This window comes from Hyla sarda, chromosome 1, assembly GCF_029499605.1.
Source record: "Hyla sarda isolate aHylSar1 chromosome 1, aHylSar1.hap1, whole genome shotgun sequence".
Lineage (NCBI taxonomy): Eukaryota > Metazoa > Chordata > Amphibia > Anura > Hylidae > Hyla > Hyla sarda.
In genome coordinates this window covers 250947329-250969144 of record NC_079189.1, presented here as the reverse complement: position 1 = coordinate 250969144, position 21816 = coordinate 250947329, and the positions used below count along the sequence as shown (strand labels likewise).

At 45.7% G+C, this 21816-nt stretch overlaps 1 protein-coding gene and 1 long non-coding RNA gene across 6 annotated transcripts in view; one reads left to right on the top strand and one right to left on the bottom strand.

Moving 5' to 3' along the window:
- Positions 1-21816, top strand: part of LOC130367791 (uncharacterized) — a 104521-nt gene that overhangs the window by 18330 nt on the left and 64375 nt on the right. The gene's annotated exons all lie outside the window — the stretch shown is intronic.
- LOC130367773 (unconventional myosin-If-like) overlaps positions 1-21816 on the bottom strand; it is a 180814-nt gene that overhangs the window by 130534 nt on the left and 28464 nt on the right. Inside the window, exons 1-2 of one of the 5 annotated variants that reach the window (XM_056570565.1) lie at positions 9317-9492; positions 706-811 (exon numbers count right to left, since the gene is read on the bottom strand). The exons of 1 other annotated variant lie outside the window; for it this stretch is intronic. The gene's annotated coding sequence lies outside the window, so the exon portion shown is untranslated. Of the gene's footprint in view, positions 1-705; positions 812-9221; positions 9238-9316; positions 9497-21816 lie in introns of those variants that run through there. 3 more of the 5 variants (XM_056570554.1, XM_056570545.1, XM_056570573.1) reach the window with 3 other exon arrangements.

Here is a 21816-nt window from a genome sequence, read left to right as displayed (position 1 = left end):
ATAGTTTGTAAGGTTGGAAAAAAGTCAAGAATCCATTAAGTTCAACCTAAAACCCTACTGTGTTGATCCAGATCTGTTCATCCAGATAAAAAGAAAACATGAGGCTGATGCCAATTGCCCCATGACAGGAAAAAAAATTTCCCAACTCCAATATGGGGATCAGAATAAATCCCAGGATTAACGTTCTATCCACATAAATTTGGTATCCATAACCTGTAATATTATATTTTTCCAGAAAAAACACCCAGGCCCCCCTGAACTTGCAAGAGAGTTCCATAGTCTCACTGCTTTTACAGTAAAGAATCTTTGTCTATGATGATGATATAACCTTATTTCCTCTAGACGTAGAGGATGCCTCCTTGTCATGGTTACCGGCCTAGGTATAAAAAGATCTCTTAAAAGATCTCTGTATTTGGATAACCAAGTCTCAGATTCCATCCTATAGCATTTTATGTGTTTAGAAATTTGAAAGGAAATCTGTTGTGGTGGCCCAGTACGGGATGGTGTTACTCCGTACCTCTTCTGCCCTGTCAGGCAGAGTCCCTCCATGTCCCCAGGGCCCACTTATGTGTTTTCCCCTATTGTATATATGTTTGTATTACTAATGTACTGTTACTTTAAATATTATACCATGGGATTGTTACCAAGGAGGCACTAGTGACCAGGCGACCCCCCAAGAGACTATGGGCTATTTGCTAAGCTCACCTATAAAACCAGGGGTGGAGCTACCATCTCTCTCTCTTGTTTCTGAGGTCCAGTGCAGTCGTCTCAGAGAGTGTGTCCAGAGCATTGGAGGCCTCAAGTCTAAAGTCTGCAGCCACAAGTCAGCTCAAGTAAGCTAAAAGTCATCGTTTTGTCAGTCACAAGTCAGTCATCAGTCAAGTCAATTGTCTAGTCACCGTGGCCTGCACAAAAGTGTCTCCACCTACTGCAAGTCCCAGCAAGCCTGCGAGGTCCCCCTGTGTCACTGGTCACTTACTTGGCATTCTGGCTGTACTTCATAGACTGTGTCATCTGTCTAACCTCAGTAAAGCTACCATTTGTCCGTAACTTGGCGTCAGTGTCTACATTACCCCTCCGCCTAGGACCAGTGGTATTACCTTCAGGTGGTTAAGGCTAAACCACTACCTGGCCTCACGACAAGAAGGGGTTAATAACATCTGCCCCTTAGGTTATAACATCTACCTTGCATTGCACCCCACTGACACAACAACTTTTTGCATCCTACGAACAGGATACGGGTGTGTGCAATATGCTAAAAGTCCTTCCCCCTAGTCTGCACTGTGTCCGATATTGTCTGCAAAAATTGCATGCCGATGCAACAGACGTTTGCGTCAGAAAGTGTATGGGACTGTTGTCATTGAAACGTGTTTCAACCGAGGCGCTTGTGAAATAGTTGGGGATGTGAAAGAAAAACATTTTTTTGCCACTGTGGAGTGTAAAGAGTCAGTACCTGAAAGAGTTAACTTGGTCTGGTGTTTCTCACATGCGGGAGCGGTCGCAGCTCAGCCCTGTCAGTCCCCAGCAGTGACACCTCTTCAGCACAGCGAGGAGGAACCGAAAAGCCGTCCTGTGTTACACAGGTGAAGACTTTGTTGACCGGACCAAAACAGGAAGTCCCCTGAGCGAAGCCATATTGGAGGTTCCGGTGGCTGCGTCCGGCTCTGCTGTCTACTACCCGGAACCCGCTGCAGCGCAGACTCTGCAAATACCCTCGGGCATCAGAATTCAGGCTCTGGTGCCGGTAACTAGCCACGTTAACCCCCTGCTGCCCAACAGTATTACCAGGTACCTGCAAAATTGAGGGGAAGCGCCATTCAGAGTGCATCCGCCAACCAAGACTAAGCCGCTGCAGCACCTCAGCAAGTATCTTAAAGTGATAGCACACTCAATTCATCTTAAAGTGACAGCACGCTAAATTCATCTTAAAGTGACAGTGCACTCAATTCACCTTAAAGTGACAGCGCACTCAATTCATCTTAAAGTGACAGAACACTCAATTCATCTTAAAGTGACAATGCACTCAAAAAGTCAATAAGATATTAGCACCCAGCTAACCAGATCAACCAGGCGACAGTGCCCCTCCATCTCCAGCAGCGAGGTCATCCCCTGCCCCAGCAGCCAGGAGGATCTTGCCAGCCCTGCCTAGAGTCAACATTAACAGTCCTGGTGTTCCAGTGTCTGCACCGGTATTCATGGGGAACCCTGTCCTCCCTACCTACAATGGAGACCCCTTCACCCTGAAGGAGTACAAAGAAAGGATAAAGAGTTTATTTGTTTTTTTTTACTCTTTCCCTCCTAATCAACAGGTGTAATTGCTCACAGGACAACTCTAGGGACCAGCGTTAGAAGAAGTCCGCATCCGGCCAGCCTCCGAGAAGGTGACTATAGAGCAGATCTTTAAAGGACTGTTGCAGGTATTTCCATCAGAAGTACATCTCCTGTTGTATGAAAGGCGACAAAAGCCAGATGAGACCTTAAAGGGGTACTCTGGTGCTTAAACATCTTATCCCCTCTCCAAAGGATAGGGGATAAGATGCCTGATCGCGGGAGTCCCGCAGCTGGGGACCCCCGTGATCATGCACGCGGCACCCCGTTTGTAATCAGTGCCCGGAGCGTGTTCGCTCCGGGTCTGATTATGGTCGACCGCAGGGCGGGCGGCGTGTGACGTCACACCTCCGCCCCCATGTGATGTCGCGCTCCGCCCCTCAATGCAAGCCTACGGGAGGGGGCGTGATAGCTATCACGCCCCCTCCTGTCGGTTTGCATTGAGGGACGGAGCGTGACGTCACACGGGGGCGGAGGTGTGACGTCACACGCCGCCCGCCCTGCGGTCGACCATAATCAGACCCGGAGCGAACACGCTCCGGGCACTGATTACAAACGGGGTGCCGCGTGCATGATCCCGGGGGTCCCCAGCCGCGGGACTCCCGCGATCAGGCATCTTATCCCCTATCCTTTGGATAGGGGATAAGATGTTTAAGCACCGGAATACCCCTTTAAGAGCATATGCTCTAGCCCTGCAGAATGCCCTAGAGACTGTCCAAAAACTAGATGGTATAACTCTCGAGCAGGGCAATAAAATAATAATGGACAGATTTATTGATGGGGCCAATAACAAGTACCTGAACCCATAAGGCCCTGGGGTTTGGTGAATTTTTGCCAATAACAAGTGGGACAAATCCCAATTGAGAATGTTAGCAGTCCAAAACCCCACCATGTCATTTTCTGCTTTTAAAGACTAATTATTTAAGTAATTGAGTCCTAGACTGAGTCTATAGATGTTTGTACTCCCCTTGCACCTGCTCAGGAGCCCTCAGGGGCGACGGTCAGGCCTAAACTGCCCTGTTCAGCTGTTCTGACTGCAGTCCAAGCAACCCTGTGAGTCACTACGGATTCAGACTTGCAAAGTATTAAACAAGGCATTGCACAATTGACTAAGGCTATCAGGGAGCTCGTCACCCGGCCTACTTCACTCTCCCGTGAGCAATTCTTGCCTAGAGAAATCACCTCTGCTCCTGCCCCATGTAATGCCAGTTACTGTGCTCCTTCACCCACTAAGTATTCTGGGAGTAATAGACTCTTCTGTACTCACTGTAACAAGTCTGGACACTGGACAATGCACTGCTGGGGTTTAAACGGAATTCCCTCTGGGGTCAAGTACTGGCCCCCAGGAAAACAGCCAGCAGTCAAAACTCTTAAGTCAGGACACGCACTTTATGTCCTGCCCCTATGTAAACATTGTTGTAGAAGGTGTACAGTCTGAGGCGTTGATAGATACAGGGTCAAAATGTTTTCTATAAGCATTGGGATGCTCGTGTATTGTGTGAGCCTGATGATGTTGACTTTATAGTAGTGGCAGGTAAAGGGCAACCAATACTCAGACATGGATATTGGGAGCCAATCATTCTGTTGGGAGAGCATGTATTTAGAGGGCAGGGAGTGATTGTAACTAATGTGTCAGATAAGGGGTCTGCTGAGTTTACAATGGGGATGAAAATTATGAAAAATAGTTTTGTTGAAATAGTAGATGCTTTGCATGCCTCTCTCCCCTACATGTCTCCTTTAGACCAGCGGGCTGTGCAGCACCACTTGAAAGTTCTACAGGCAGAGAAGAAGTTTGCCAACAAGCAAGGTGAAATCTGCAGAGTGCGAGTACAAAACATCAGGTCGGTGACCTTACAACCCAACACAGAGACCATTATCTGGTGCTGTGCATGTAAAGAACAAGGACTGTAAAGCCCTGCTGGAGCCTATGCAACTGGAAGATCATCCCCTTGTCCCAGCTGCGAGAAGCCTTGTCACAGTTACCAACGGGAGAGTCCCAGTCTGATTAGGCAATCTGTCTGATGTTGCTACTGTATTGCCTAAATACTCTCCAATTGCCCAGTTGTACCTCATAGAGTCAAAGGACATCCTAACAAAACGCAAGGTGGCCCGACAGCATGCGGACCAAGTGGCTGAAGGATCCAGTACAAGTCCTCTTGGTGGGCACAGCTCCAAGTTGGAGACAAGACTACCCCAAGGGACCAAGTCAATGGAGTCATCAATGTTGCCAAGAGGTACCATGAGGCTTTTAGCAAACACTCCACTGATTTTGGGCATATGACCATGATCCAACACAGCATCCTCACAGGCAACTGTCCTCCTATCAAAGAAAAGCACCGTCCGGTCACGCCAGATATGTATAAGATGGCACTTATCCTGGTCAAGAAAAAGACAGAACCATCCGCTTTTGTGTCAACTACAGGAAACTGAACAATGTTACACATAAGGATGCTTATCCACTGCCAAGAATCGAAGGGTCACTCACAGCCCTTGGGTCGGCTGCTTACTTCTCCACCCTAGAGTTAACCAGTGGATATTGTCAAGTTCCCATGGCCTTGGAAGACCGAGAGAAGACTGCCTTTGAGACACCCATTAGACTTTTCGAGTTTAAGAGTATGCCGTTTTTTGCTATGTAATTCCCCTGCTACATTCCAGCGTTTGATGGAGCGGTGCCTGGGCCATCTGAATTTTCAAAGTGTCCTGTTGTACCTGGACAATGTCCTTGTGTATTCCAAGTCCTACCAGGAGCACCTCAGTCATTTGTCAGACGTCTTCCAAGTCCTGATCAAGCATGGGCTGAATATCAAGCTGTCAAAGTGTCCTTTGCTTAAACCCCAGGTACACTACCTAGGTCATGTTGTCAGCGCCGAGGGAGTCCAGCCCAATCCTGAAAAGGTGGATGTTGTCAAGAACTGGCCTACCCCGCACACTGTGAAAGATATCAGGAGCTTCCTGGGATTTGCTGGCGACTACCGCCGCTTCATTCCCCACTTTGCCCAGATTGCAGAACCCCTCACAGCTCTCCTGCGGGGTGCGGCGAAGGAGAACTACACTGGAAGACTACCTGTTGAATGGGCCAAGGAGCAAGAAACAGCGTTCCGAGCTCTTAAACATCTGCTGACAAAACCACCTATCCTGGCGTATCCAGACTACAATGTATCCAGTATACAAACCGTTTCGGCTGTATACTGATGCCAGCTTCAAAGGTCTGGGGGCTGTCCTGTCCCAAGTTCAAGTAGGGCAAGGGATCTGTTGGACTACCTTCTGATGAAAAAGGTACCAACCCTTCTACACCAGGCCCAGTGTGACTACGAGTTGAAGCGTCTGTGACAACAGAGGAAGAGACTGTTCGTGCACAAGGGATTGTTGTACGAATTTTTTTTGGATCCGGTCTCTGGTGATCGACTTCATCAGATTCTGGTACCCCAAAGAGACACGGCAATGGTCCTCAATGCATACCATGATCAGTCGGGACACTTTGGAGTCCACAAGACCGAGGATACTGTCAGACAAAGATTCTACTGGATTGGAAAGTGTGACATTGAAAAATGGTGCAGTGAGTGTGCAGTCAGCAACGTCACCAAGAATGTGCGCAAGGACGCAAGGGCACCCCTCCATTCCATCCAGAGTGAAAGGCCTTAATCAGTTGGTCACACTAGACCATGTCAAGTTGTCTCCTACACGGGCGGGTACCCTTATGCTCTCATTATGGTGGATCACTATTCCAAATAGGTTGTCGTGGTATGCGTTAACCCCTTAAGGACACAGGGCGTATCCATACGCCCCCGTTTCCGAGTCCTTAAGGACTCAGGGCGTATGGGTACGACCTGCGTTCTTCCGGCGATTTGCGGTTATTCTGGGTCATTCGGGTCTCTGGTGACCCGGTGACCCAGAAAAAAAGGGTGAATGGGGCAGTCCGAGCCTCACGATCAAGTGATTGATCGGTCGGAACGACTGATCAATCACGGACCTGCTGGGGACAACAATCGGAGCAGACATTGGCACCGGTGAGGGTCTCCTACCTGTCCCTGGTCCGGCGGGTGTCCCCTCAGGATCGGTGGCAGCGACAGGAGCAGCAGGATCTGTCCCGGTGGCAGGATACAGCAGTGGCGTTCCAGGCAGCAGGATACAACAAAAGGAGAGGCCTGTTCACCTCCTGCTGTTGCTTAGCAACAACTCTCGGCATGCAAAGCCAAAGGGCATGCTGGGAGTTGTAGTTTTGCAACAGCTGGAGTTCCAACTACAACTCCCAGCATGCTCTTTGGTAGTCTGTGCATGCTAGGGGTTGTAGTTATGCAACAGCTGGAGGCACATTTTTTCTGTGAACAAGTATGCATCCAGCTGTTGCATAACTACAACTCCCAACATGCACATACTACCAAAGGGTATGCTGGGAGTTGTAGCAGTGTGCCTCCAGCTGTTGCAAAACTAAAACTTTAAGCATGCCCTTCGGCTGTCAATGCATGCTGATTGTTGTTATTGAGTTTGTTACCTAACTCAGTGTTTTGCAACCAGTGTGCCTCAACCAGTGTACAACAGCTGGAGGCACACTGGTGGCGAAACACTGAGTTAAGTAACAAACTCTTTGTAAACACACATGGCCTCCCACTTCTATTCCAACCAAATTCTCTCACCAAAAGCCCAATGGCGCTCCTCCTCTTCTGAGCATTGTAGTTCGCCCGCAGAGCACTTTACATCCACATATGGGGTATTAATATACTCAGAAGAAATGGGATTACAAATTTTGGGAAGCTTTTTCTCCAATTACCCCTTGTGAAAATGAAAAATTTGGGGAAACACCAGCATTTTAGTGAAAAAAAAATCTAATTTTTCATTTTCACGTCCAACTTTAGCAGAAATTTGTCAAGCACCTGTGGGATGTTAAGGCTCACTGTACCCCTTGTTACGTTCCTTGAGGGGTGTAGTTTCAAAATAGGATGCCATGTGTTTTTTTGCTGTTGTGTTACCATAGGGGCTTCCTAAATGCAACATGCCCCCCAAAAACAATTTCAGCAAAATTTGCTTTCCAAAAGCCAAATGTGACTTCTTCTCTTCTGAGCATCGTAGTTCACCCGCAATGCACTTGACGTCCACACATGGGGTGTTTCCATACTAAGAAGAGATGGGGTTACAAATTTTAGGGAGGCATTTTCTCCTATAACCCCTTGTAAAAATGTAAAATTTGGGGGAAAACCAGCATTTTTGTGAAAAAAATAAATACATTCATTTACACATCCGATTTTAACGAAAAGTCGTCAAACACCTGTGGGATGTTAAGGCTCAGCGGACCCCTTGTTACGTTCATTGGGGGGTATAGTTTACAAAATAGTATGCCATGTGTTTTTTTTTTCTGCTGTTCTGGCACTATAGGGGCTTCCTAAATGTGACATACCCCCCCCCCCCCCCAAAAAAAAAACATTTCAGAAAAACTCACTCTCCAAAATTCCATTGTTGCTCCTTCCCTTCTGAGCCTTGTAGTGCACCCACAGAGCACTTGACACACAAATATGAGGTATTTCCTTACTCGAGAGAAATTGGGTTACAGATGTGGTCTTCTTTATCACGCCAAACCTGGGACAGGTTCAACCAACCTTAGTCACCACAGCAGTCCGTTGGTGCCAGTCTACACTCCAATTTCCAGATCACCAGTTTCACCAGTGTCTCTGCCAATGGACCAAAGTCCAGAACAGATTCCCCCTCCAGAATTCGATGAAGGAGAACCTGTGACAACTCCAATTGTGTTAAGAGCTCCCGAAGAAGTGGGCATTCCTGGTTCTCAAGAAGTGGTGCTGCGTAGGTCCCAACAGTCCACTCAAGGCCAGCTTCCAGCCCGGTATAAAGATTAAAATACCATGTAAAGTCCTGTGCTACACATTTCACTGACACCACGATAAGTCGTGCACATATGGCTATAATCACATTAGGGCTGTAGCATTTACCATAGTACCAGTCCACAAAATGTTTTTAATGTTTCATGTCTAATGTTGTCTAGTAATGCATAGATTTTTGGGGAGAAGTGTGTCCACCAAGGGACCCCAGTAGCCAAGGCATTGGGTAAAAAGCCTCCTGCAGTCCAATCAGTTACAGTTGTATTTATTGTCATTAGAGATGAGTGAAGTTACAGTGATTTAATTCATCAAGAACTTCTCAGCTTGGCAGTTGCTGTCTTTAGCCTGCATAAATTAGTTCAGTTTTCAGGTGTTCCAGTGGACTGGAAAAGATGGGTACAGTCCTAGTAGACTCTCTCCTAGGACTGTATCCACCTTTTCCAGCCCACCGGAGGACCTGAAAGCTGAACTAATTTATGCAGGCTAAAGTCAGCAACCGCCGAGCCGAGAAGTTTGTGACGAATCGAATCACTGTAACTTCGCTCATCTCTAATTGTCATGTATAATGTATTAGAGTCATACCCTTAAGTAGTTATAAGGTTAACAAGTCTTCATATAGTTCAGAGCGTGTATGGACATTTTATGCTACAAGGACTCTTTATATGCATCAAATTACTAATTTCAGACCTGGATATGGACGTTGATTGAAATGCCCCAGAAACTGTCTGTGGGTATATACTGTATGTTTGTATTACTACTGTACTGTAAATATTATACCATGTGATTGTTACCCAGGCACTAGTGACCAGGTGACCCCCCAAATGACCTATGGGCTCCTTACTAAGCTCCCCTATAAAACCAGGGGTGGAGCTACAGTCTCTCTCTCTCTTGTTTCTGAGGTCCAGTGCAGTCGTCTCAGAGAGTGTGTCCAGAGCATTGGAGGCCTCAAGCCTAAAGTCTGCAGCCACACGTCAGCTCAAGTAAGATAAAAGTCATTGTCTTGTCAGTCATCAGTCAAGTTAATTGTCTAGTCACCGTGGCCTGCACTAAAGTTTCTCTACCTACTGCAAGTCCCAGCAAGCCTTATGAGGTCCCCCTGTGTCACTGGTCACCTCCTTGGAATTCTGGCTGTACTTCATAGACTGTGTCATCTGTCTAACCTCAATAAAGCTCCCATTTGTCCGTAACTTGGCGTTGGTGTCTTCATTGCCCCCATGCCTAGCCCAGGGCCAGCGGTATTATCTTCAGTGGTTAAGGCTAAACCACGCCCTGGCGTCCCGACAAGAAGGGGTTAATAACATCTGCCCCTTGGGTTATAACATCTGCATTGCACCCCGTTGACACCACTCTGTCATTAGTGTCACCTGCACTAAACTGTCGGTACAGACACGTTAGTGCAGGTGACACTGATGACAGATTTCCTTTACAAATAGGGAGAATTTATCAAAGCAATTTTGTGCCAAAGCACTGCACCGCTGAATGGAGAGAAATAACTGTTCACAGTGAAATCTCCATATGTGGATGCAGTGATCATGAATTTATTATTGTGAATTTTTAGTGTGAAAAGTCGCAAACCCTCCAGGCTGCGAGTTGTAGTTTTGAACAATTTTCATGTGGTAGGGCAGCACAACACTGGCCTGGCTCCTGTGTGTGGCTGCTGTGGCTCCAGTCGCCGCCGAAATTGAAATGCTAGGTTAGTGTTTCCCAACCAGGGTGCCTCCAGCAGTTGCAAAACTATAACTCCCAGCATGACCGGCAGCCAGACATGCTGGGAGTTGTAGTTTTGCAACAGCTGGAGTCACCCTGGCTCAGAAACACTGTGCTAAGTAATAATAGGGGCGCGGGGGAAACATAAAAAAAAAACATTATGCTTGCCTAGCCCCGATCCTCGTAGATCTGCTGCAGATGACGGTCCCAGTGTCTTCTCCTCCTGATTGATTTAAGGACCTTCCCTGCTCAGCAAATTAGTGGTTGTAGCAGTGCCATATGTCAGGCCAGTGATTGGCCTCTAAGGTCCTATAAGCTGCTTGTATGTAAAGAAGAAAGGAAAGATGCCACATGGAGGAAAGATGTGACATTTTGGGGGTGACAGATGTGACATGGGGGGGGAGATGTGACATGGAGGGGAATATGTCACATGGGGGGGGGGAGATGATATGTGACATGGGGGGAGATGTGAAATGGGGAAGATGATATGTGACATGGGGGAGAGATGTGACATGGGGGAGATGACATGTGACATGGGGGAGAGATGTGACATGGAGGAGATGAGATGTGACATGGGGGGGATGAGATGTGACATGGGGGGAATGAGATGTGACATGGGGGAGAGATGTGACATGGAGGGGGATATGTGACATGGGGGAGATGAGATGTGACATGGGGGAGATGAGATGTGACATGGGGGAGAGATGTGACATGGAGGGGGATATGTGACATGGGGGAGATGATATGTGACATGGGGGAGAGATGTGACGGATGGGGATATGTCAAATGGGGGGGAGATGGGACATGGGGGGGGAGAGATGTGAAATGGGGAAGATGATATGTGACATGGAGGGGGATATGTGACATGGGGAGATGAGATGTGACATAGGGGGGGATGAGATGTGACATGGGGGTGTGGACATGAAATGGGGGAGATGTTAAATGGGGGGGGGTGGATGTGAAATAGAGGAGATGTGAAGTGGGGGATAGACATGAAATGAGAGAGGGGGATGTGAAATGGGGGATGAACATGAAATGGGGGAGATGCAAACTGGGGGAGGGGGAGAGAAATAGGGGGAATGTGAAATGGACGGTGGACATGAAATGGGGAGATAGATGTGAAATGGGGGGACTGGACATGAAATTGGGGAATTTCACAATTTGTTTATTATATTGAAATTGCATATCGAAATCGCAATATTTACATCTGTAATCACAATCGCACATTTTCCCCAAATCGTGTACCCTACTTGACAGTTAGGACAAGCTGGAAGTTGTAGTTTTGCAACAGCTGGAGAGTCATTGGTTGGGGCTTGCTGCCCTAACATATGTCTCTCTATATTGTACACAACTACAACTCCCAGCATGCCATGACTTCAGAAAGCGAAAAAAGTTTTAATAAATGTGAATAAGCTTCTTCCCTTGCCCCCCAAAAAATAAATTACCCATTTTGCAAACAAAATTTTTTAAAACAATTAAATAAATAAACATATTTGGTATTGTTACATGTGGAAATGGCTGAACTATTAAAATAAATGTAAAAAAATTACCAAAGTCCAAAATTGCAGATTTATGGTAAAATCCCATCCCCCCAAAAAAAACATAAAAAAGTGACCAAAACATATACACAAAAGTGGTACCATTAAAAACGAAAGATTATGGCGCAAAAGATAAGCCCTCATACAGTCCCATATATGGAAAAATAAAAAAGTTATAGGGGTCAGGAGAGGGTCAGCAGTGCAATACAGCAACACACAGCACATAACACAGACACTTTTGAAATTGACTGTGCTGAGGTAATTTGCCCGAGCTGTCTATTGCTCAGACTAATTTATCATATGCTCTGTGCCATTTCATAAATGTGACCATGGAACTTCGGAGAGACCGCGAATTTTCATGTCGCTGATCGGGGAGAAGCAGGCGCAGTGAAACGCGTTGCACCTTAACCATTAAAGGAATTTTATCTTGATGTACGCACCGTGATTGACTTCTCCCCGATCAGCGCCACGAAAATTCCCATTCTCTCCGAAGTTTCATGGTCTTCACGGGAAGGCTGCAGATGGGTCCATGAATATTTTGTCATTCATTACGTGCTGTCCATTGTTGTGTATGCCGATACGCAACCGGAGCGGGTAAGCGACCATTGTGCCCCCCTCTGTATAATTACCATCCAGCACGTGTGATTTTCCACAGAGAGCGCCTTTTTGTTGCTTTTATATTTCAGATTTCATAAATGTGACGCACATCAGCACTTTCATAGCTAAAAATGATTGACTGTAAATCATGTCTACCTCAAACAGTAAAGCTGTTTTTGCAGAAAAATTAGCTGATTTTGTTATGACCATTCTACTTAATCTGGAGGTACAAATTGAACACTGAAAAAGGTGGCAAATGCAATGCTCTACTTATCATGTCCTAAATTAAAGTAAATCTTTCATCAGTTTCACCTGCACTAACCTGTTGGTACAAACAGGGAGTGCTGGTGACACTGATACTTATCTGGCTCCATTCCGTGCTCCGTTCTCCTGCAATATTATATCCTATATCTTCCGTTCCAGGGCATGGGTGGAGATTAGTGACATTATCGCTGCCCGAGCATGGAACAGGACCAGGTAAGTATCGTTGTCATCAGTGTCACCTGCATTACCTATCTGTACCAACAGGTTAATGCGGGTGACACTGATGACAGATTTCCATTAAAGCTTAGACATTTTGCCACAACTTGTTTGGGGTTCGTTTTCCCTTTCAGGTCCCTCTTGCATTAGCCAGATGTAATACATGACAGAGAGCATCAATGGCTTTAAATAATATATACCAATCTTGCCTTGCATTAAAGGGGGTTATCCACCATAAAGTGATTTTAGTACTTACCTGACAGACAGTAATGGACATGCTTAGGAAGGATCTGCGCTTGTCTTGGGGCTAAATGGCTATGATGTGAGATTACCATAATACTAAGGCTATCTTTTTGTCAACTGGCTATCTCCTATTGGAGTTAGTTCCATTAAACTTCAAGTTCCATGATTCCTCATTTGTAAGTGTGAGGTCACTTTTCTGCCTCCCACACATCAGCCACCCCACCCATTGAAACACACCTGTGATCCTTTTCATGCACTAGACCAGTGTTTTCTGACCAGGTGCCTCAAGCTGTTGCAAAACTACAATTTTTGCAGAATAATCTCCCTCTTACCCAGCAGTGGCTCCACCCATTGAAGCAAAGACAGGCTCCCTCTGAACACCTGACTAGTTATGTAATGTCTCGGGCCGCACTGCAACCTGAACATTACTCATTTTGTATGCTGTTAAAAATAAATATTGGGGCAAAAATTCACAGAAGACTTGCAAGACCACCATGAAACACAGGTACAAGCACTAAATTATAAACTACACTATCTGGAATGGCAATTTTGGTCACAATTAGGTATTAAATTTGTTTATCAACTATATTTTCAAGGGAACTTTGAGACTTTGAGGTTGGAGTTTAAAATTGAGGAAAAAGGGACATTTTTTTAAAAAAATCTACAAGAAGCAGATAAAAACACAAGAGATAGAGATAAGTTTCATATAGGTACACATAAACGTTTCCCTTTTATTATGCAGTCACAGAGCACTAAGAAGTCCCTTAGAAATATATTTAAGATCAAATTAAAGTTAAATGGGAAAGTGAGACAGGTCAGGTAGACGATCCCACATGGGAAAGAGTTTTGAATAATGTAATACTGGGCTCTTTAAGATTTAGAGTGGGGGACTCGAGGAAGAAATTAAAATAATTTGATAAGTCGTGGGACTGTGGTAATATTATATTGTATTACATTAAGGGGAAAGAGGTATATAGTACTTGAGTCCTTTTTTTTTTTTTCTTTGCTCCCACGCAGGAGGGGAGGTATGGGATGGGTGGGGAGTTATGCAATATGTCTATTTATGTAATTAGTTAATGCACAATAATTTGTATTGAATTTAAGTGTTAACATTTATAAAAATAAAGAACTAAAAAAATAAAACTAAACGGATCGCGGTGATGCTGGTATGAACCCTTTAGATGTGGCGATCAAAGTTGATCGACGTTTCTTAAATGAAAAAAAATGCTTCCTGGCAGCTCAGTTGGGCTGATCGGGATCACCTCCTCGGCGTCCGATTGTCACTTGATTGCTCCATGCCTGAGATCCAGGCTGGAGCAATGGAGCGCCGATAACACTTATTAATGCTATGGCATATCATTGATCAGTGCCTGCAATCAGAAGATTGCATGTTATAGTTCCCTATGGGGGCTATAAATGTGTAAAAAGAAGGAAAAACAAGAATAAATAAATAAAAACAATAAATGTGATTTAACCCTTTCCCTAATAAAAGTTTGAATCACCCCCCTTTTCCCATAAAAAAAAATATATATGTAAACAAAAATAAATATAAACATATGTGGTATTGCCACGTGCATAAATGTCCGAACTATAAAAAAATATATATAATGTTAATTAAACTGCATGGTCAATGGCGTACTCGTAAAAATATTCCAAAGTCCAAAATTGCGCATTTACGGTCACTTTGTATACCATATAAAAATTTATAAAAATTATATCAAAAAGTCCCATCAAAACAAAAATGGTACCGATAATAACTTCAGATGAAGAAAATTTGCCCTCATACATCCCTGTATGTGGAAAAATAAAAAAGTAAAAGGGGTCAGAAGAAGACATTTTTAAACATACTAATTTTCGTGCAAACTGTTATAATTTTCACCAGAAGTAAAACAAAATCAAACCTATCAAGTTATATAATTTTAATTGCATGGACCTACAGAATAAAGATAAGGTGTTATTTGTACCAAAAAGTGCACTGCGTAGAAACAGAAAGCCCCAAAAGTTACAAAATGATGTTTTTTTTAACTTTATTTTGTCTCACAAATTTTTTTTGGGGTTTTAGTAAAATGACTGATGTCATTACAAAGTACAATTGGTGGCGCAAAAAACAAGCCATCATATGGGTCTGTAGGTGAAAAACTGAAAGGGTTATGATCTTTAAAATGTAAGGAGGAAAAAACTAAAGTACTAAAACGGAGAAACCCTGAGTCCTTAACCCCTTAAGGATGCAGGGCGTATCTATACGCCCCCGTTTCTGAGTCCTTAAGGACTCAGGGCGTATGGGTACACCCTGCGTTCCTCCGGCCCCTGCCGCTCGCCGGGCAGGGACCGGACAGGGATGCCTGCTGATATCGTTCAGCAGGCATCCCGGCATATCGCCTAGGTCCCCCCATATCAGCGATCGCCGCAAATCGCCATTCAATACAGACCATTGATTTGCTGCGATTCCGTTCGCTGCTGCTCGCCGGGCGGGGATCATAGCAGGATGCCTGCTGAAATCATTCAGCAGGCATCCCGGCAGAGTGCCGAGGGGGGTCCTGAGGATCCCCCATATCTAAATACTAACCGGCGGTCTGCGGCGGTTCCGGGTCATCTGGGTCACATGTGACCCGATGACCCGGATAATGATGATGATCGGTGGTGTAATATACACCACCAATCATCATCCGCACAGTACTGGGGGGCGGCACTGTTGCAACCCCCTGTACAGCAGAAATTGGGCAGCCGTAGTGACTGCACCAATCACTGCAGTATAGGGAGGGGTGAGGTGGGTGCAGGAGCACGCTGCTCCGTTCTGCCCACCATCTGGTGTGCAGGACGGAGTCCCATTCTGCCATCTCCCCCCTCAGTGCAAAAAAGAGCCCCCTTGCCCTCTTCCTGTGGCCCCTTGGCACAGAAAGCAGTCAGGGAAAGCAGTGGATTAGGTAGGGACAGTTAAGGGTTAACCCCTTCCCGCTATTGGACGTATGCATACGTCCAGGCGAATTACACGTTTGCGCAAATGGACGTATGCATACGTCCAAGCGATCTCCTGCTCTGCCGCGGGCAGCGCAGGAGATCGCGGGTGGGACTCAGCTGTCAATCACAGCCGGAGTCCCACCGCAGCTGCCGGGGCCGCGATCGCGCCGGTCCCGGCAGCATTAACCCCATAGATGCCGTGATCAGTCTGATTACGGCATCTATGGTGTTTGCAGGGGGAGCGCTCTCCCCCTGCCCATCAATCGCGGCGCCGCGATAAAATAAGGGGGATCGGGGGTGTCCAAGACACCCTCGATCCCCCCTGAAGAGATAGGAGTGAGGTGGCAGGGTTGCCACCCCTCCTATCCCTGCTATTGATCGGCGGAGAGGCCGACCAATAGCAGACTGGGGGCGGGGGGGGTTAAAGTTCGGTTCCCCCCGCTATGCCCGCCCATCGGTGTCCGGGCACAGCGGGGGGGAACCGTGTAGTAGCGGCGGCGGCGGCGGCTGTGATCACGGCGGCAGTGGAGGTGAGTATGGCGCCGCGTGTCCATAGTCTGTTGCCTAGCAACATCTGCAGGGCGACAGTTTAGAGAGTGGTCTCTAAACTGTCACCCTCCAGATGTTGCAAAACTACAACTCCCACCATGCCTTGACAGCTGTTTGCTGTGTTGGCATGCTGGGAGTTGTAGTTTTGCAAGATTTAGAGGGGTTCAGGCTAGAGATCACTGACAGTGGTCTCTAAACTGTAGCCCTCCAGATATTACAAAACTACAAGTCCCAGCATGCTCAGACAGCAGTTTGCTGTCTTAGCATGCTGAGATTTGTAGTTTTGCAACATCTGGAGGGCCACAGTTTAGAGACCACTGTCAGTGATCTCCAGCCTGAACCCCTCTAAATCTTGCAAAACTACAACTCCCAGCATTCAGGAACAGCAAATGGCTGTCTCGGCATGCTGGGAGTTGTACTTGCGTGCCTCCAGCTGTTGCATAACTACATCTCCCAGCATTCTCTTTGGCAATCAGTACATGCTGAGAGTTGTAGTTCTGCAACAGCTGGAGGCACACTGGTTGGGAAATACCGAGTTAGGAAATAGGTTCTATTACCTAACTCAGTATTTTCCAACCAGTGTGCCTCCAGCTGTTGCAAAACTACAACTCCCAGCATGCACGTTCTGTCAGTGCATGCTGGGAGTTGTAGTTTTGCCCCCCCCCCCCCTCCCATGTGAATGTACAGGTTACATTCACACTGGCGGCGGATTACAGTGAATTCCCTGCTTCAGGTTTGAGCTGCAGCAGCCGCAGCTCAAACTCCTAGCGGGAGACTCAGTGTAATCCGCCGTCAGTGTGAATGTAACCTAAAAACACTATACTACACTAACATAAAATAAAGAGTAAAACACTACATATACACACGTACACTGCCCCCCCCCCCCACCACCACCCCTTCCCCCCCAATAAAAATGAAAAACGTATCCTACAGCAGTGTTTCCAAAACGGAGCCTCCAGCTGTTGCAAAACAAAAACTCCCAGCATTTCCGGACAGCCATTGACTGTCCAAGCATGCTGGGAGTTTAGCAACAGCTGGAGGCACCCTGTTTGAGAATCACTGGTGTAAAATACCCCTATGTCCATCCCTATGCAAATCCCTAATTTAGGCCTCAAATGTGCATGGCGCTCTCACTTTGGAGCCCTGGCGTATTTCAAGGCAACAGTTTAGGGCCACATATGGGGTATCGCCGTACTCGGGAGAAATTGCCTAACAAATTTTGGGGGGCTTTTTCTCCTTTTACCCCTTATGAAAAGGTAAAGTTGGGGTCTACACCAGCATGTTAGTGTAAAAAAAAAACATTTTTGTACACTAACATACTGGTGTTGCCCCATACTTTAAAATTTCACAAGCGGTAAAAGAAAAAAAGCCTCCAAAATTTGTAACGCATTTTCTCCTGAGTACAGAAATACCCCATATGTGGGCGCAAAGTGTTCTGGGGACGCACAACAAGGCTCAGAAGGGAGAGTGCACCATGTAAATTTGAGGTCTAAATTGGTGATTTGCACAGGGGTGGCTGATTTTACAGCGGTTCTGACATAAGTGCAAAACAATAAATACCCACATATGACCCCATTTTGGAAACTACACCCCTCACGGAATGTAACAAGGGGTACAGTGAGCATTTACACCCCACAGGTGTCTGACAGATCTTTGAAACAGGGGTCTGTGAAAATGAAAAATAAAATTTTTAATTTACACAGCCCACTGTTCCAAAGATCCGTCAAATGCCAGTGGGGTGTAAATTCTCCCTGCACCCCTTATTACCTTCCGTGAGGGGTGTAGTTTTAAAAATGGGGTCACATGTGGGGAGTCCACTGTTCTGGCACCACGGGGGGCTTTGGAAATGCACATGGCCAAATTCTCTCTCCAAAAGCTCAATGATGCTCCTTCTCTTCTGAGCATTGTAGTTCGCCCCCAGTGCACTTCACGTCCACTTATTGGGTATTTCCATACTCAGAAGAGATGGGGTTACAAATTTTGGGGGTTATTTTCTGCTATTATCCCTTGTAAAAATGTAAAATTTGGGGGAAAACAAGCATTTTAGTGTAAAAAAATATTTTTTTTTTTTTACATATGCAAAAGTCGTGAAACACCTGTGGGGTATTAAGGTTCACTTTACCCCTTGTTACGTTCCCCAAGGGGTCTAGTTTCCAAAATGGTGTGCCATGTGTTTTTTTTTTCTGTCCTGGCACCATAGGTGCTTCCTAAATGCGGCATGCCCCCCGAGCAAAATTTGCTTCCAAAAAGCCAAATGTGACTCCTTCTCTTCTGAGACCTGTAGTGCGCCAGCAGAGCACTTTTCATCCCCATATTGGGTGTCTTCTGAATCGGGAGAAATTGGGCTTCAAATGTTGGGGGGTATTTTCTGCTATTACCTTTTTTAAAAATGTTAAATTTTTGCTAAACCAAGCATTTTTGGTTAAAAAAAAATTATTTTTTTTACATATGCAAAAGTCGTGAAACACCTGTGGGGTATTAAGGTTCACTTTATCCCTTGTTACGTTCCTCAAGGAGTCTAGTTTCCAAAATGGTATGCCATGTCGTTTTTTTTTGCTGTCCTGGCACCATAGGGGCTTCCTAAATGCGACATGCCCCCCGAGCAAAATTTGCTCTCAAAAAGCCAAATATGACTCCTTCTCTTCTGAGCATTGTAGTTCGCCCGTAATGCACTTCAGGTCAACTTATGGGGTACCTCCATACTCAGAAGAGATGGGGTTACAAATTCTGGGGGGTATTTTCTGCTATTAACCCTTGCAAAAATGTGAAATTTGGGGGGAAACACACATTTTAGTGAAATTTTTTTTTTTTTTTTTTACATATGCAAAAGTCATGAAACACCTGTGGGGTATTAAGGCTCACTTAATTCCTTTTTACGTTCCTCAAGGGGTCTAGTTTCCAAAATGGTATGCCATGTTTTTTTTATTTGCTGTTTTGGCACCATAGGGGCTTCCTAAATGCAACATGCCCCCAAAAAACCATTTCAGAAAAACGTACTCTCCAAAATCCCCTTGTCGCTCCTTCGCTTCTGAGCCCTCTACTGCGCCCGCCGAACAATTTACATAGACATATGAGGTATGTGCTTACTCGAGAGAAATTGGGCTACAAATTCAAGTATAAATTTTATCCTTTTACCCCTTGTAAAAATTCTAAAATTGGGTCTACAAGAACATGCAAGTGTAAAAAATGAAGATTTTGAATTTTCTCCTTCACTTTGCTGCTTTTCCTGTGAAACACCTAAAGGGTTAAAACACTTACTGAATGTCATTTTGAATACTTTGGGGGGTGCAGTTTTTGTAATGGGGTCATTTATGGGGTATTTCTAATATGAAGACCCTTCAAATCCACTTCAAACCTGAACTGGTCCATGAAAAATAGCGAGTTTGAAAATTTTGTGAAAAATTGTAAAATTGCTGCTGAACTTTGAAGCCCTCTGGTGTCTTCCAAAAGTAAAAACATGTCAATTTTATGATGAAAATATAAAGTAGACATAATGTATATGTGAATCCAAAAAAAATAATATTTGGAATATCCATTTTCCTTACAAACAGAGAGCTTCAAAGTTAGAAAAATGCAAAATTTTCAATTTTTTCATCAAATTTTGGGATTTTTCACCAAGAAAGGATGCAAGTTACCACAAAAATTTACCACTATGTTAAAGTAGAATATGTCACGAAAAAACAATCTCGGAATCAGATTGATAAGTAAAAGCATTCCAGAGTTATTAATGTTTAAAGTGACAGTGGTCAGATGTGCAAAAAAGGGCTGCGTCCTAGAGGTGAAAATGGGCTGTGTCCTTAAGGGGTTAAAGAAAAAAAATATTTTTTGGCGCACCATCTGTAGGTGTCCGTGGGTCCGTAGCACCTTTAGCTGTGTGACCCCGGCCCTACAGGGTCGCCGCGGTCTGCCCCCAGCATTTTTTTGGGGCGCAGACCTTTATCTTTTTTCAGCGTACCAACTGTAGGTGTCCGCAGATCCGCAGCACCTTTAGCTGCGTGATCCCGGCCCTACAGGGTCGCTGCAGTCTGCCCCCATCATTTTTTGGGGGCGTTAACCTTTTTTTTTTTTTGCTAAACGTGTGGCCGGGCCCTCTTAGCTATAAAAGAGCAGCCCGCCACCTTTAGCTAAAGCCCACCCGCCGCTGATCAGTCCCAGAGTACTGATCAGCATTTTTTTTGTGGTGCAGGCGCTTTGTTATAGTGGCTTTTTTTATTTTTTGCACCTATAGGCGGTCCATGCCACCAGTAGCAGGCCTGTACTGTGTGGACTGACTTTACCTCTGTGTGCGGCCTGCCCCACAGCGGTCAGTGATTTATCACTGATCAGCGTTTTTTGGGGGGTTCAGGGGGGTGCATTTTTTGCATAGGGTTTTTTTGCGCTAGAAGTCTTTTTTTTAAGTTTCTTTTTCCTGTTTTTTTGTTTGGTTTTATTTTTATATTTTTGTTCTTAGGGTGGGTTAGTTAGTTAGTTTAGGGCAGGTTAGGGCGGGTTAGGGAGGTAGTATTGCCCCACACCACATGCAGCACATACACAAATAACGTTTTTCCCCCCACATATATACACTTCACCCCCCATTAGAGTAGGGAAATGGCCCGCAGGGTGTTTTCAGCGGAGGAGGCATATGCCTTCCTTGTCTCCGACTCTGAAAGCGTCTCAGAGGACGAGGAAGATGCCACCTTCCTTATTTCCTCATCCTCCTCATCTTCTGATGATGAACCACCAAGGCCACAAACCTCCTCTGCTCCTGACCCTGTGCCCCATGCTAGAGTCCCCCTGGCGCTCACACTAGTCAAGCCCCCAGCCAAGTTCACTGGTGCCCCGTACCGGCGAACCTGTCTGCACCAGTGGACCACGAGCCCATGATTCCTGAGTTTGTTGGCAACTCAGGAATCAAGATTGACATTGTCAGGTTCACTGAAATGGATTATTTCAGTTTTTTTTTCAGTGACGACTTTGTCAATCTGATGGTTGACCAGACGAACCTGTAGGCCCAACAGTTTGTCGCCATAAACCCAGGCTCATTTGTAGCTAGACCCAATGGATGGTACGCCGTCAATGTGGCCGAAATGAGGACCTTTTGGGGCCTCGTGCTGCATAAGGGTCTAGTTAAAAAACCCAGTGTCTGGCAATACTGGAGTGGGGACGTCCTTTGCCAGACCCCGCTCTTCAGTATAACCATGACATGTCCCCGGCTTGAGGCCATTCGGAAATGTTTGCATTATGCTGAAAATGCGGCATGTCCCCCACAAATTTTGGGAGGCCTATGTCCCGGGGCGGGAGGTCGCTATTGATGAGTCTCTCATGAGGTTTAAGGGGAGACTCAGCTTCCGGCAATACATCCCTACCTAGCAAGCGTGGTATGGCGTGAAGATGTATAAACTTTGCGGGAGTACCTCCGGGTACACTTGCAAGTTTATAGTGTATGAGGGACAAGATTCCCGCTTTGAACCCCCAGAAGGGTGTTGCCGGGAAAATTGTTTGGGGCCTTTTGCACCCATTGCTAGATAAAGGTTACCACCTTTACGTGGATAACTTTTATATTAGTATCCCTCTCTTCACATCCCTCACCGCCAGATCCACGGTCGCTT